The 16,568-nt window shown below is 37.6% G+C and overlaps 1 long non-coding RNA gene across 1 annotated transcript; it reads right to left on the bottom strand.

Moving 5' to 3' along the window:
- Nucleotides 1–2,043: 2,043 nt before the first annotated feature.
- LOC107974837 (uncharacterized) lies at nucleotides 2,044–16,243 on the bottom strand. The gene is made up of 4 exons (XR_001717882.2): nucleotides 16,064–16,243; nucleotides 15,096–15,231; nucleotides 2,703–2,752; nucleotides 2,044–2,229 (listed from the first exon to the last, which is right to left on the bottom strand). It is a non-coding gene; the product is annotated as an uncharacterized LOC107974837 (long non-coding RNA).
- Between the last annotated feature and the right edge of the window lie 325 nt (nucleotides 16,244–16,568).

Here is a 16,568-nt window from a genome sequence, read left to right as displayed (position 1 = left end):
TTTTCAGCACCTCTCTGGAATTTGGTCCTGTCTCCCACCAGGACCATTAATGTGGGGAATTTCCCAAATGTAAACAAGGTTTCTGGAAATGACAAATGTTAGCTACATCATCTCTATCCAGTGTAGTAAACAAATATTTTATTCTGTGATGGAGAATTTCTTTATTGAAGTGCTTGAATTCAGCCTGTTTTGGGTTAAAGCTCTCAGAGATCTGTGTGTCTTCTCTAAGAATAGCCTTCCTGTTCGGAGGTGACTAAAGCTGTTTCTCATCGCTCACTTCCAGTTTCTACCAAAACAATCTTTCTTTTTCTTCCCTCTGTCCTTCCCTGCCTGCTTGCCTTCTTTCCTTCTCCTCTCTTCCTCATTATTCTCTGGAATGAACAAGTCAGAAAGTTATTTCTCTTTTGCCAACTACCCATTGACGTGTAGCATTTAAACCTACATTTAAAAAATGTTATTTATAAGTTGTTTGTATAAGAATGTACTCAGGCATCTGCCAGGATTTAGAAAATTTTATTGCTTCTTTTATTACAAGGACAAGTTAGAGAAGATTTGGTAGGGGAAATAGAGGTTGTTTTTGTTTTTTGGTTTTTTTTAGACAAGGTCTCACTCTGTCACCCTCGACTGGAGTACAGTGGCAGGATCTCCACTCACTGCAACCTCCACCTTCCAGGGTAAGTGATTCTCCTGCCTCAGCCTCCTGAGTAGCTGGGATTACAGGCACGTGCCATTGCCACCCAGCTAATTTTTGTATTTTTTAGTAGAGATGGGGTTTCACTGTGTTGGCCAGGCTGGTCTCGAACTGCTGACCTCAAATGATCTGCCTGCCTTGGCCTCCCAAAGTGCTGGGATTATAGGCATGAGCCACCATGCCTGACCAGAAATAGAGTTCTTAAACAAGGGAATCTTGATGTACACTGGGTGGGAACAACATGGGATCCAGAAAGTATGTTTGCGTAGCCCCTTGTGGGGAAGCTCTTCAAAAAAGAGGATGAAGATTCACTCCTCTTCCATAATACTGAGGATAGTGCTATGTTACCCAGTGGTTGGTTGGGAAGATCACACTCTGGTATGATGTTGAGTCACTTAATGCACCGAATCCATGAGAAGCTAGACTTGTGTGTGAAAAATTACAGGGCTTATATGAAAAATGCAGCTCTCTAGCTCAAATTGGGAAATGCTACAAAGAAGCAATAAAACCAAACAGGACACCCCACTCTAAGCCTGGAGAACAGTAATAAGTGAAAATGACTGCTAATAGCATATTGTCAGTGATATAATATTGCTGCCCTTTGGATGTCAGAACTGGACCTTTTCTGAATTTATTATAATATTCACAGGGGGAGAATGCATGTTCATTACTAGTGCTTAGAGCATCTGGTAAGGTAACCTCTAATTCTGCTTAAATGGAAGTCGACAAAGCAGGTACATGTTATCCTGGTTCTTGTGAATTAGTCTTTAGGGATGGCTCTTCTTATTCAGCATGCTTGAATTATGCGCCATTCTTAGAACAAGGCTTAAACATCCAATGACACTCAGTGGTTTAATCTGTGTAAATAAATCTCAGCCATATGAATCTGACACAAATTACCTCATTCAATGAATTGAGCGATTGCAAGGACTACAATGGTCTGAATGCTGCTTTATATATTGACTTCGTAGATCTAAACCCCCTGCTTATCCACGGAAGTAAAAGTTAGTGCTCATCAGAGGTCCAGGTTACATTTGAATAGATAATACTATCTGGTTGGATACAGACCTTGGATAGAATGTGAAGGCCAAAGCAGGAAGGAGTTTCCTTTAGGTCAATTATTATATAAGTATAAGGTCTTATGTTTAGCATCCCAGGAAAGAGGGGTTATTTTTGTAGGGAATATTTCAGATGTACAAGAAATAGACTCTGTTATGAAAATTTTTTCTCCATCAGTCAAGATAGCAGGGAGACTTCATAAAAATAGACTAGATTATTCTACTACTTTGCATCATATTTCCTTCATTTACAATATTTTCTGTATGATATTGAAGAAATAACCTTGAGGTGGATCCAGTGTTGTTAAAACTTATTCGAATTGCTGACGGCAATCTGGCTGTGTTCAGGAGCTGAATTTTCAAATCATTTAGATGGAGGCAAGTCCCAGAATAGGCTTCCCAACCTCTGCTGGGCCCCAGGTGCTTGTGAAACTCTCAATTTGTCGTTGTAGAAGCTCTGGAGAAATATCCCAGTTGCCACTGACAAAAGTTATCAGGTGAATTGGAAGGAGATGAAGTGAAGAGAAGGAAAGAATGAGAATTGTTTATGCAAATGACATGAAAATGAACAAAGGAACAAATGAGGAAAAGGCACGTGGCAGTGGCTAAGTGGAGTTACTGAGGGCTCGGATGGAATGTCACTAGCAATCTCACATATAAAAAGCACAGGGAAATGCTGCCATTAGGATTTGTTTAGAAAAGGAAGTTGAGGTGGGGTTGGAGTGGTTGGTCAGAACATTTGTGATGGTGGCTTTTTGTGCATTTGAGAGCTCAGATGCTGGCTTAATCTACTTTTGCTGCATCTGCTACCACTATTGACACTACCACTAACTCCTGGTGGAATGTTGAGTCTTGGTAGGTATCATGCTAAGGCATTGGTGCATATTATCTCACTTAGGAATTCCAAAGAATCTTCAAAATGTGTGAAATGTTAAAAGTCCTATACCTCCTACCTTACTGTTGCAATCATCCAGCGTCAAGGGTAACACACATAACTTTCCAACTGTAAAATGGCAATAACAAGAATTAGTTCACGGTGGTTGTTTAGGAATCAGTGAAATAACTCCAGTACAGTGACTAGCAACATGATAGACATCTAGCACACTCTAATGTCAACTTTTTCTCCCCCTTTCTATATAAACTAGTTCCTTATCTATAAACATTAATAAAATGTTCGAACTAAAAGGAATTTTAATATAATATTTAATGTAATCTTTGCCCTTATCCTGTATTATGTAACTTTGGAATTCAACATACAAGTTGTGTTTGATTTATTGTTATATCCTTGTTACTTATGCTAGTGCCTAATGTAATACTTTGCATGTAGTGGGTACTCAAAATATTTATTGAATTATGGTGAGAATACCAAGACACAGTCTCATTGGAAATGAGTCTTTTCAGATTGGAAGCTTTTTAAGGAAGCAAATATCACAGGCAAGCGAAACATTACAAATGGGGTATTTTGAAGCTGTAGTTTCCCAGGGGCAAATCCTGAGTCAAGGAAATATAGTAGAAGACCACATTGCCTGGTGTGTTCTCAAGTTTGATAAAAAGTTTCTTTTTTGGAGCACAAAGGAGTAATTTGTTTTTTTGCTCAGGACGTCAAGATGATCTCCAATGAGGGCCTGTGCACAATACTTACTCGGAAAGAATTCAGCTTGTCTAGAGCAAATAAGTGCTCAACTTATGTGTCATCTTTCTAAGGTGGACTGAAACACAGATGTACTGAAGTGAGCAAGCTCTTTTTTTTAATCCCTAAAGTAAAGTAATACTTTCTCAGAAATAATGTTTTCCAATAATTCACAGCAGAAGTTTTTATCACCACCTTTTATATCTGGGTTTGGTAGGTGTGTAACTTTTTCAAAGGCTAGGATCAAATCTGAGTGGACAAAGATGTAATGGAGACAGAGTTTTATATCTTCTTGCCTTTAACACCACTTACAGTTTGGGAAGGAAGCCTTAATTCTGTCAATATTCCATTCCAGTATGTAGTGCTATAATTGAAAGTTAAACTGGAGGTAGACAAAATTTAGGATATTGCAGGCCACTTCATTAAACTTGTTAATTATTGTAAAAATTGGCTGCAATCACTATATCTAGAGTATATTGGTTCTAATGAGTGAGAAAAGGAAGAAAATTATAGAAACAACAAAAAACATTGTACTCTGGAGCTAGACTCCTTAGGTTTGCATTTGGTTTCTATATTTACTACACGCACAGTTTTGGGCAAGCTGCTTCATCTCTCCATGTTTCTGTTTCCTAATCAATAAAATAGGAAAAGTAATAGGAACTATCTCATTGGATTTGGTGAGGATTAAATGAATTAATATATGTAAAGTATCTGGCAGAGTGTCAGGATGATGGTTACTATATATTAGTTGTATTATTTCTTTCTTTTTTTCTTTTCTTTTTTTTTTTTATTTTGAGACGAAGCCTTGCTCTATCACCCAGGCTAGGGTGTAGTGGTGCGTTCTTGGCTCACCGCAACCCCTACCTTCCTGGTTCAAGTGATTCTCCTGCCTCAGCATCCCTAGTAGCTGGGATTACAGGTGTGCACCACCACACCCACCTAATTTTTGTATTTTTAGTAGAGACGGGGTTTCACCATGTTGGTCAGGCTGGTCTCGAACTCCTGACCTCAGGTGATCCACCAACCTCGGCCTCCCAAAGTGCTGGGATTGCGGGCATGAGCCACTGTGCCTGGCCTAGCTTTTAAATTTCTAATCTTTTTAGCTTTTTGTCTTCATCATAATATCAGGATATGTGCCCACAAATTGGGGGATTTGTCAGTGTATGTGCATGTGTATGCAGGTATGCTTTTTTTTCTTTTAGATAAGTGGGTTTTACTTCAGAAAGTTAGTCATTACCTTTGAAACATCCTCCAACTAATCCAATTTGAAGAAGTGCCAAACCTTAGAATCCTGTCTTCATCACATGGGAAAATGCACAGTGGGCATGTGTAATAAATGAACATATTATGGAGTGAGGACATAAAATTCAATGTGTGTAGGTGGACAAGAAAGTTCACCCAAAAGGATGAGTTGGGAGTTCCAGAACTTTACAGAAGATGTTTTATATATTAAGTGGAGTGTTGTAGCTTTTTTTTTTCTTTCTTTCCTGCTGAGGTCTTCTCAGAGCTGCATATACTCTTGTTCAAAATCTCAGTATTCCAAGTGGTGTTTTCACAGCCCCAAGGAAACACTGGACAGAAGGGTGAGGAAAGCAACAAGCAGGCTCCTCATCAGCAGTTTTGACAATCTGGGAAAGGAGAATCTAGTTGATTGTGTCAAAGCAAACTGAATATGGCCTGAGAAGGACTCCATACTTCTGTTGACTCCTTGTGGATGAACTGTAACCTAGCTTAACTGGCAGACAAAATTGAAAACCTAACTCAGGAGTAATACATTGTAACAATGGCTGAGTCTTGGCCAATCCCAGCAGCTATACTTCAACCACTCATAGACTGCTGAGTGTTCTAACTGTTCAAATAAGGCAAACACAAACCTGTAACCAATCCAGCTGTTTCTATACCTCACTTCCGATTTCTGTACATCATTTCCCTTTTTTCATCTATAAATCGTCTTCCACCATGTGGCTGCTCTGGAGTCTCTCTGAATCTGCTGTGACTCTGGGGGCTGTCTGATTTGCAAATCATTCATTGCTCAGTTAAACTCCTTTAAATTTAATTCAGCTAAAGTTTTTAACGATTGGTAGAACTTAGAGGCAATTGGAGGACAAAAATATTCCTCAAAGAGGTATGGTTTTTAAAAGGTGATCTCACAAGGATAAATCAAGTGTACTTCCTATATTACCAGTGAAAATTACAAGGAATGCTTCAATTTAATATTCTGTATTTTTTTTCTCACTTATAAAAGAGCATGTACTTTTCTTGCAAAGACCTGGTTGTGATTCTTAATTCTGTCACTTACAGGTAGTAAGGCTGTGAGCAGGTAGCTTGACCTTGCTTAATCCCAGCTTTGGCATCTGTTTAATGGTGAGGACAAAAACACCAACTACCTGTGTTTGAGGAGGTGTATTCAATGGGATTACTGCCTGAGGAGTAGTAGGCATCTAACAAAGATTGGTCATTGTTATTGTTGCTCTGACCGCGCCTCCCCCACAGTCTTTCAGTCCTCCTCTCGGTCCTGTCTTTTTTTTTTGTCTCAAAGTCTATAAAAATAAGATCGTCAAAAAATTAAAAGTTGAAGATTTTAGCAAATACAACTTAATTTCTGTTTATCCATATCACTTTAAGGAAGCGTGAGAGTGTAAAAAAAGAGAAAGTTTTAAATTACCTTTTGAGATTTTCATAATCTCTATCCCTTATATATTTGTGAATTTTTTTGATAACAGTAATCACCCAAAAGGTCAAGAAATAGGAAGGTGAGGTGAGGGAAGCACTCTGTGGTACTTAGAAGATGAATGGTTAGCAATGGATGTTTATTTATCCGGATACATATTCATATTTTACATCAGTTTCTTGAACTCTATGAAATTTTAAAAAAGGAACATTTTAATTTGCTACAGCTGTTTCGTGAAAACCATTATTAGCATGAAGAGAAAGTGCTATTTGAAGCAATTGTACAAAGGTTTAATTTTTATTTCTAAGGGAAAACGTGCACGTGCAGTAAAAGTAATAAAGGAAAGCTGAGTTTCCCTTGAGGTATGCGAGGCTGAATGAAATCTGCTATATTATCCTTCAATCAGCCACTTAAAAATTTTAATTGTGAAGACTGTTAATCACAAGGAAAGTAACCTTTTCATGAGCTTTTCTTTGTTGAGGGGAGTGGAGGAGGGCTACATTCTTTTATCAGCTCCTTAGGAAGACTCTTTCCTTATTTCAGCGTTTTTGGGCAGCTCTCATTCTCCTCTGGGCTTCAAGCATTGACTTTCAGGCTAGTTAAGCTGTATTGCTTAGGAAAAAAAGCAGACTAGTAATGAACAGGCCTTAAACAAGTAATATTTTGTCACTGTAAAATGTCTCCAAACTAAGCATGCCCCTAATCCCTGTAGTGTGCACAGGCAGGGCCCAGAACACTTCAAAAGCCCCTGTTCAGAAGCCCCTGACTCAGCAAACCTACAGTTGTGCAAGCCCCTCTGTGTGGCTCATTCAGTGTCAGAGTGACACAGCATGTGTCATTTTGGAAATATACTACAAATTGGTATGCAATGTAGATTTCTTGATTTTTCTTTTCACACATTCAGTGGCAATCAAGGGAGCTATATAGTGTGGTGACATTAGAAGATGATGATTTTATGAGTCCGAAATTTTAACTTTCCACATATCTTGTGAAGAAACTTACATGTCATTGAGGTTCATGACATTTTCTGGGTTTGGGATGAATTGGGAACCGAGAGGATGATGAGAATCAATGAAGCCACACCCCTACAGTCCAAAGGAAGCAGGGAGCAAAGCAGACTAACCAGACAGTCCCAGCAAAGCACCTCTGGACAAATGAGGTTAGCATCAGTACTCTTGCTGGTGCCATCAGTCTCTTCTACACCTCTGCAGGGTGAAGTTTGGTATGGAGTTGCTGTGCCTTCAGTGTTTCTGCCAGTATCCCTTGGTGAGTCACTAGGTGCCAGCCACATTAGAACAGGAGTATGCCTTTCGAGTCCTCCAAAAATCAAAGGGAAGTGGAATAGCATAGCACAGAAAACATTTTGTGGCAGATTGCTTATGTTTTAAAAACAGCTTTATTGAAGTATAGTAGACATACTATACATTGCACATATTTTAAGTGCACAATTTGATGTTTTGATATATGATTATGTTGTAGAAAAAAACGAGTTCTTGTCACAGGACCAGGAAAGATTAGGCTCACAGACACTTTGAAGGGTGAGGGGGGACAGAATTTATTGGGCAAAAAAGAAAAAGGAGAAACAACTCAAAAAAGTGAGATGGAGTCCTGCTAATAGGCTCTCCACCTCACAGACTGAATTCTAGTCACCCCCCAGGAACTGGAGTCCAGGCTCCTCCCTGTTGCAAACGATGCGAACTTCCCAAGGCTACACCCCATCCTCCCAGAGCGCAGGCTGGTGGGAGATTCTCTAGGGACTACTTTTTACTTGGCTATTTCAATTATACTTGTGAAACCACCACTACAACCAAGATAATGAACAGATTCATCATTTTTGGAAATTTCATCATGCGCTTTGCAACCCTTCTTATATTCACAGGCAACCGTGGTCTGCTTTCTGTTACTATACATTAGTTGGCATTTCCTAGAATTGTATATAAATGAAATCGTGCAGTGTGCATTTTTGTTGCTTTTTTTTTGGTTTGGCTTCTTTCATGCAGCATATGTATTTTGAGATTTATCCATGTGGTTCATAACATCAATTGTTTATAAAGTTTTATTACTGAATAGTATTCCATTGCATGTGTACACCACATAATGATAATCTTTATCTGGTTGATGGACATTTGGATTATTTTTTCACAATTGCAGATATAGCTGCTATAAACATTGGTATACATGTTTTTGTGTGGACATATGTTTTCATCTCTGTGTAAATACCTGGTAGTGGAATGGTTGGCCAGTATAGGATATGGTTAATTTTTTTTAGTTGAGATAAATTCATATGCCATAAGATTCTTCCTTTTAAAGTGTATAATTCAGTTTTTTTATATTCACAAGGTTTTATAGCAATCATCACTAATTCCAGAATATTTTTATAACTCTCCTCCACAAAAAAACTTCTGTACCCATTAGCAGTCACTTCCAAATTTCCCCCTCCCTCCAGCCTCTGGAACCACTAATCTACTTTGTGTCCCTACAGAATTGCCTATTCGAGACAGTTCAGATAAATGGAATCGTGTAATATGTAGTCTTTTGTGTCTGACTTTTTTCACTTAGCATAGTGTTTTCAAGGTTTATTCATGTTGTAGCATGTATCAGTATTTCATTCCTTTTAAGGCTGAATAATACTCCATTATAAGGATGGATACATTATAAGGATACACCATATTTTGTTTATTCATTCCTTAATTGATGGATATTTATGTTTCCACTTCTTAGTTATTATGAGTAATGCTGCTATGGAAACTCATGTAAACGTTTTTGTGTGAATATGTTTTCAATTCTTAGGTGCAGATAGGAGTAGAATTGTGGGCTCATATGGTGCTGTGGTTTGGATATGATTTGTTTGTCCCCACAAGAACTCCTGTTGAAATGTACTCCCTGCTGTGTGGTGTTGGGAGGTGGGGCCTAGTGGGAGGTGTTTGAGTTGTTGGGGTGGGTCTCTCATGAATGGCTTGGTAGTGAGTGAATTCTCACTCTCATGGGAATGGATTAACAATCGGAGAGAGCAGACTGTTGGAAGAGCCTGTCTTCTTTGGTTTTACTCTCTTGCTTCCTCTCTAGCTATGTGAGCTCTATGCACATGCAGCTCCCCTTCCACTTTCTGCTATGAGTTGAAGCAGCCGGAGGCCATCACCAGATGCAGCTGCCCAATCCTGGATTTTCCAGCCACCAGAATCATGAGGCAAATTAACCTTTTTTCTTTATAAATTACCCAATCTCAGGTATTCTGTTATAGCAATACAGAATGGACTAAGACATATGATAACTTTTTTATTAATGTGTTTGACCTCTTGAGGAGCTGTCAGACTGTTCTACAAAGTAGCTGCACTGTTTTATATCATGACCAGTAGTGTGTGGGGTTTCTGTTTCTCCACATTCTCACCAGAACTTGTTACTTTCTGTTTCTCTTTATTACAGCCATCCTTGTCAATGTGAAATAGCAACACTGCAGTTTTGATTTGCATTTCCCTAATGACTAATGATGTTGAATATCTTTTCATGGGCTTATTGGCCATTTGTATATCTCTTTGAAGAAATGGCTATTCAAATTATTTGCCCGTTTTTAAATTGGGCTCTTTGTCTTTTTATTGTTGAATTGGAAGAGTTCTTAATATATTGTGTACACTAGATCCTTATCAGATATGTGGTTTTCAAAAGTTTCCTCCCAGTCTATAGGTAGTCTTTTCACTGTCTTGATTATAGCCTTTGAAACACAAAGGTTTTTCATTTTGATGAAATCTAATTTATCTATTTTTTCTTTGCTTGTACTTTAGGTGTTATATTTAATGTTTAGCTTTTTAAGAAACTGCCAAATTATTTTCCAAAGTGTTTGTACCATTTTACTTTCCTATCAATGTATGAGTGTTTCAGTTTCTCTACATACTCATCAACACTTGGCATGGTCCATCTTTAATCTTAGACATTCTAATAGATTTATAGCAGTATCTCATAGTGCTTTTATTTGGCTTTTTCTTAGTTATTGATAATGTTGAACATCTTCTCACATACTTTTTTTGCTATCCATTTGTTACCTTTACTAAAGTGTCTGTTCAAATATGTTGCCATTTAAAAAATGGACAGTTTGTTTACTTATTGAGTTTTGAGTATTGTTTATATATTCTAGAATCAAGTCCTTTTTCAGATATATGCTTTGCAAGTTTTTTTTCTCAGTTTGTGGCTTGTTTTTAGTTCTCTTAACAGTGTCTGTTGAAGAGCCGAAGTTTTTAATTTTGGTAAAGTCAATTTACTCTTTTATAGGTTTTGGTGCTATATCTAAGAATATATGGGAAAAGAGGAAAAGAGGCTTTAAAAATGTGTGTGTATGTACTTTTTCTTTGATTAGTTTGTAGTAGACTAAGCTTAAGGATAAGGAACACGTTCTACTTGTATCCCCAACCTAGCACATTGTAGGTTATGAACAAACTTCTGCAGAAAATAGAATGAATCAAGATTAAGGAGTGATATTTGTGCAAAACTATCAAGTTGAAATTATACTTCAAACTTTCTATAAAGAAAAATAAAGCCAAAATAAATTTTAGTGAATATATTTGCCCTCATTCCAGTATGACAAAAAGATCCAAGGCCATCTTTTTCCTGACTTCAGTAAAGACAATTGTGTAGCTACAATGAAGCTTTCTCTACCTCTTATTGGATGCAGAAGACAGGGACTTAAAGCAGACTGCAAGACAACATTTGATGTGGACTTTGGACTTGTGAGATTAACTGAAATTACATACACCTAAGGATTTGCTAAGAAAATTTGAATATAAAAATAATGGTCCCGATTTTTGTGTGTTCTCATTAATCTAGGACTCTCTGATGCAGCTAAATTAGGTTGATTTTAATGAGAGAAGGCACTTAAGTGCATTTGTGTTTGTAATTTTTACAACATTGTTCCATGTTTCAATCCTTAGAGCAAATGTCAAAAAAGAATTATAATACTTGCATACCTGACAATTTTAATTGTTCATATTATGGAGAAATCACTGATTAAATCATATATTCTGACTTCTTTTAGTTATCTGGAAAATCTTAACAGCTTCAATGACATGACATGTATATTTCCATGTCTTTGTTCTTAAACACTTGAAAGACATTAATCAAACATGTCGAAGGATCTTTTCTATACAAAGACCTGATGCAGTGTCAAAATCCTACTCAGCACATCAGTATAGGCAGCCACTACCTTTCTCTTGGTGTTGGCTGATGAGATGAAATCTATTTGCCATTCTGCCCCAATTGTAGGGTTTGTACTCTTAATAAGTGCACATCCTCTTTTATTTGTGAGAGCTAATAGAATTGTGGACTTGTTCACTCAAAAAGCATTTAGTAATTGCTTTCTATGTGTCAGGCCCATGTAAAGTGTTGGGGATAGAAAAATGAGTAGAATACATTCCCAGCATCCTATAGTCTCATAGACACGATGGGGCAATGCACAGTTTCCGTGTAGATTGGCTTGTCAATGTATTCCTGACTAGCTTCTGATGAGTGTTGCAGTGATGATGAAATAATCTACCCTTATAAATGTTTATGTGGAGTAACAAGAAGTGCTGGTTATGAGGCACAGCAAAACATTTTCCATGATTTCTTAAAGAAAGGGACTGACAATTCATTTATGGTCAATTTGAACCCCATACTGGTTAAATGTGTTGAATAAAACCTAAGTAATTAATTTGTTATTTGCTATCCTGGTACTTTCCTCCCTACCACCACTTTGCTTTTCTACCTCCTCCAAAACAACGGGTCCACACTTCAGATATGTTTCCTCTTTGCCTATTTCCTGTTTTTGTAAAAGAGAGAAACTAATTGTACCTATTTAACAGTTCCATTGGACTGAGGAAAATAATGCATAATAAAATGCTTAGAAAAGTACCTATTTCAGTAAATATTAGTTTTTAAAACATTGTTGTTATTGTTGTTGTTCAGTTGAAACATTTGCTTAGACTTCCCTCCATGTACATTTGGCTTCCGCTCATTGTGTCAAGTAGACTCTCAAAGCATGTAGCACTGAGGCTGAAATGCATGACTCAAAGACATCACCAGAGCTTGTGAACATACAATCACACTGAAAATGAATATCATCTCAAATCTGGACAAGAAATTATTGGCAAAATAACCCCCAGAGTCTGAATTTGGCAATTGATTTCATCAGCTATAAAAAATGTCAGAATTATTCGGTACTTAGTATCAACAACAATGAAGCAATTGTTAATAAATGGAGAGAGAACATCAACCAGTTTGCCAAGGGAGGCCCAGCTGTGTATGCGCAGGCAGCCTTGGCAAGAGGCTCGGGTGGCGGTTTGGGATGGCGTGCCATTTGTCCTTCATGTTTCCACAACTGGCAGCCAGTCCTACATAAGCTTGGCTGACAGGCAGTAATCTAATCTGGTATCCTATTTATTCCATTTTTCTCTTCTCAATACAACTCCAGCTTCCTTTTGGTTCAGCATTTTGGCATTTGTGATCAGTACATCATATTCCATCTTGTTGACTTTTTTTGGCCTTGGCATAGTCAAGATTCAGTTTGACTGTTGTATGTTTGTCTATCTGATCATTATCTCAGTCAACAAGCATTTAGCCCCCAGTGGTCCATAGACAATATTAGCCTCTTGTATAGATGTCAGGATAACTGACACTTCACTCAGTTGCCCAGGATGCATGACGGCATTTGCAAGCTCCAAGGGCTCATTTGGAAGGGGTGGTATGTGCCAAACCCTCTAGTATTCTCTTAGCATCCAGACTTTGTCTAAGTCCAGAGAAAGAGAAAATAGTCGAATAAATGTCCAGAGGGCTCTTTTCATTAAAAAAGCTTCTCCTTCTGACATACCACTTACTTGTTTAATCTCTGTCTTCCTTCTTAAAGGGTAAACTCCATAAAAGCAGTACTCTGGCCCTTTAATTCACTGCTGCATCCCTAGTGCCTGAAACAGTTCCTTCTAAGACCTTAATAAATATTTGTTGAATGAATGAATAAATTCACTCAGTAAACTTTCTGGGCTTTGATTAAGTGCTAGCATTGTGCTAGGACTTAGCCATATCAACTAACTTCAAAGACTAGTTTCTTGTCCTGGTGGAGTGCATATTATAGTTGGGGAGTGAGACAATGTTAAATGAAAAATAATCACAAATTTGGATGATAGATTGTGAGTAACTGCTATGAAGGACCATATAATTAAATAATGAATGATTGACTGGAGAAGATGGGCAAAGCCAGAGAAGATCTAAAAAGAATAATCCAGCCACATGAAAAAGCTAGAGGTAGATATTACAAAGGGCTTGGTATATTGGAAGAAAAGAAAAAAAACTGGTGTGGCTGAAATGCAGTAAGCAAGAAGGAGAATGAAATAAGGTTGGAGAGAGACAGAGGAACCACTTTATGCAACCCTGTAGCTCATGGTAAAATAAAATGCAATGGTAAGCCATTGAAAAATGTTGATCAGGACAGTGTCATCTGATTAATAGATTTAAGAGATTACTCTAAAAGCTACCTGGAAATTTCACTGGAAGGGACTAAGAGAAGAAGCAGTGGAATCTGTTAGAAGACATTTCCGGAGTCTAAATGGAGAACGGTGACTTCACCAAGGTGATGGCATTGGAGTTGGAGAGAAGTGAATTTAAAATACACTGGAAGGAAGCACTGACTCAATGTGGTGATAAATTCGATGCACAGAAAGGGGTGAATAACAGTTGAATGAATTATTACTAGGTTTCTATAGGTACACTTGGGTAAATGGTAGGGCCATTCAATGGCTAAGTGGTAGTAGTATTTACTGAGATGGGAATGACTTTAGGAAGGTATATTAGGGTTCTCTAGAAAAACAGGACAAATAAGTTCTCCAGAGAAATGGAAAATTATATATATATATTTCATGCAACAGTTTAGATATATAAAATAAGGAATTGATTCACATGACTAGAAAGCTGAGAAGTTCAAAATATTCACTTATTAAGCTGGAGAGCTAGGAGAGCCAATGGTATATGTTCTAATCTGAGGGCAGGAGATGACTGATGTCCCAGTTCAGCGGTTAGGCAGGAGTAATTCCCTCTTAATAAGCCCTTTTATTCTTTTAAATCTTCAAGTGATTGGTGAACCCCACTCACATTATGGAGGGCAACTTTCTTCACTCAGTCTACAGATTCAAAAGTTATTCTCATCCAAAACCACTCTCACCAGACACATCTAGAATAATGTTGGACCAAATATCTGGGTATACTGTGGCCCAGTGAAGTTGGTACACAAAATTAACTATCACAGAGGGGCAGATTGGATGTGGAGATCAGTAGCTTTATTTTTTCATATTCAGTTTGAGGTGTTTATAATCCACAAGCATGCAGAGTTTAAAAGGTAAGTTTGATATATAAGTCAAGAGATCAAAGGGGAGATCTGAGCTGGAAACATAAATTGGGGGATGTGGCAGAGATGGCTAGTTTGCCTACCTAATATCATTCTTCCCTTCTACCTTATGATTACAATTCTGTTTGTTTCGGTAGTATAAATAGGTTCAGCTATAAAATCTGCATTTCCCTTGCACATTGGATGGTCACATGACACAGTTCTGTCAATAAAATGTATATAGTAATTGTGAGGTAATTCTGAGAACTAAAACTAAAAAAGGGGAGAAGACTCATTGATCTTTTGCTATTTTCTTCTTGATTAAATTACTGATGTATCTAACTTGTGATAATGTAAAAAACACATGCTAAAGAAGGATGAACAAAATGATAGAGGAAGCCTAGAATATAGTCAGTGTGTCAGCTCTGGACTATGTACCTCCAAATGTCATCTTTCTGGAGAAAAGCCAAACCCCTAATGTGTTTAAGCAGCCCTTATTCAGATTTCTGTTTCTTGCAGCTGACTGCAATTTTCAACTGATACAGAGTGTCATTAGCATATAGATAGCCTATCAGTCAGGGTGTTTTTGGCTGCAAGTAAGAGAAAACCTGACTTAAAAAATAACATTTAAAAATTTGTGTTCAGCCTGAGCAACATAGCAAGACCCTGTCTCTTAAAAAAAAATATAATAACATTTTAAATCTTACATGACTGGTACTCTAGAGGAAGCACAGACTCCCGAGATTAGTTGTTCCAGGTACTCCTCAAGGACATGCTGGGACTGATGTACTTTGTTAATTTCTGCTCAGTCATCTTCTGCTCTGGCTTCATCCCATTGACTTCCTGTTCATGTCCAGTGATAGAGAAAGCACCTTTGCATCAAACATTAAATATAAGTACTTCATTGTAACACAGATAATTTATCCTTGAATGAATGATCCTTGGCTTGATCCTCAGTTTTGAACTAATTACCAGCTGGAGAGAAGAGATTATCCTTATTGAGTAGGTCAATTCAGGAACTCTTCTTCAAATGGAAGTCAATATTCAAACTCTAGTGCTATTATATAACGGGGAAAGTTTGGGATAGGTGTTGAGGATTTAAGCAAATGTTTAATATATTTTACCCCTTTAATGACTTCACATCCAAACTTAGCTTCTTCCCAACTAGATACACACCCTTACAATGCTCACACCAGCATGAAATACATTCAGTTTTCCCCAAATGAGATGGTTCAAAGTCTTCACTGCTATAATTCCAGATTTTTGGTTGAGTTGCTCTTTCTCTTATATAGTTGTAGCTTCTAATTGTATTAAGGCTAAGATACTGTTATCTTCCCTTAACATATTTAATATAAAGTAGTAGAGAAATACCAAGATAAGCACAGTGAAAATTGTGGAAAAGGGCAGTAGCACACATGGTTCACTGGAACATGGCATAAACCATAGCCTGCTGGCTGGAAATAATGAGGACTTTCTGACCTGGCAGTGCAGTGACTACTTGTGTTACATTATAGCAGCATCCAGTTCTGCTCTTTGGAATAAATTCACTTGTCAATCTTCCTCTATTACCCCATGTCCTGTCTCCTGGGGAGATTACTCATATCCATCAATTTTTATATGAGATGGACATGAGATAGGATGCCCTTTCTGGCGCTACACAGATATAGTAGCTTACCTCCTGTAAAGTGTGTCCAAGGGATTTAAGATTTAAGTTACAGCTGTTTATGATAAAGCTTGGAATTTCTTTAATTTATTATTTTCTTCAAGTTTTAGTAGGCTTTTGGTCCATATGTATTTGTAGTTTTCATTGCATAATAACCACACCAGCGGATATTAGTGTGGCCATGGTCTTTGAGTTTGGTTTTGGTCTCCTAAGCAACAAATCACTGTTTTCTAGAATTTTAGTTGAATGGCTTCTATCTACATTTGGTCTGCCCCTGGAAGAGATCTGAAGCAATAACCTTGGGCTAGTGGACATCAATATGTTGTATCCTTTCTCAGGCAGAGAATCCTTAATTGGAACTAAGTCTCATGTCTTTCTTGTGGCTTAATCTTATATTGTTCCAAACTACCTACTTTCCAACCTGTACCAGCATTAGTATTTATTAAAGTAGGTAATTCATTTCTGTAACCTAAAGAATTTCATAATTTTGGACTACAGAAAAGAATCCTCTTAAGCT

This window comes from Pan troglodytes, chromosome 4, assembly GCF_028858775.2.
Source record: "Pan troglodytes isolate AG18354 chromosome 4, NHGRI_mPanTro3-v2.0_pri, whole genome shotgun sequence".
NCBI classification, from domain to species: Eukaryota; Metazoa; Chordata; class Mammalia; order Primates; family Hominidae; genus Pan; species Pan troglodytes.
The sequence above is the reverse complement of the archived record's forward strand: the minus strand, read 5'-3'. Positions and strand labels throughout refer to the sequence as shown.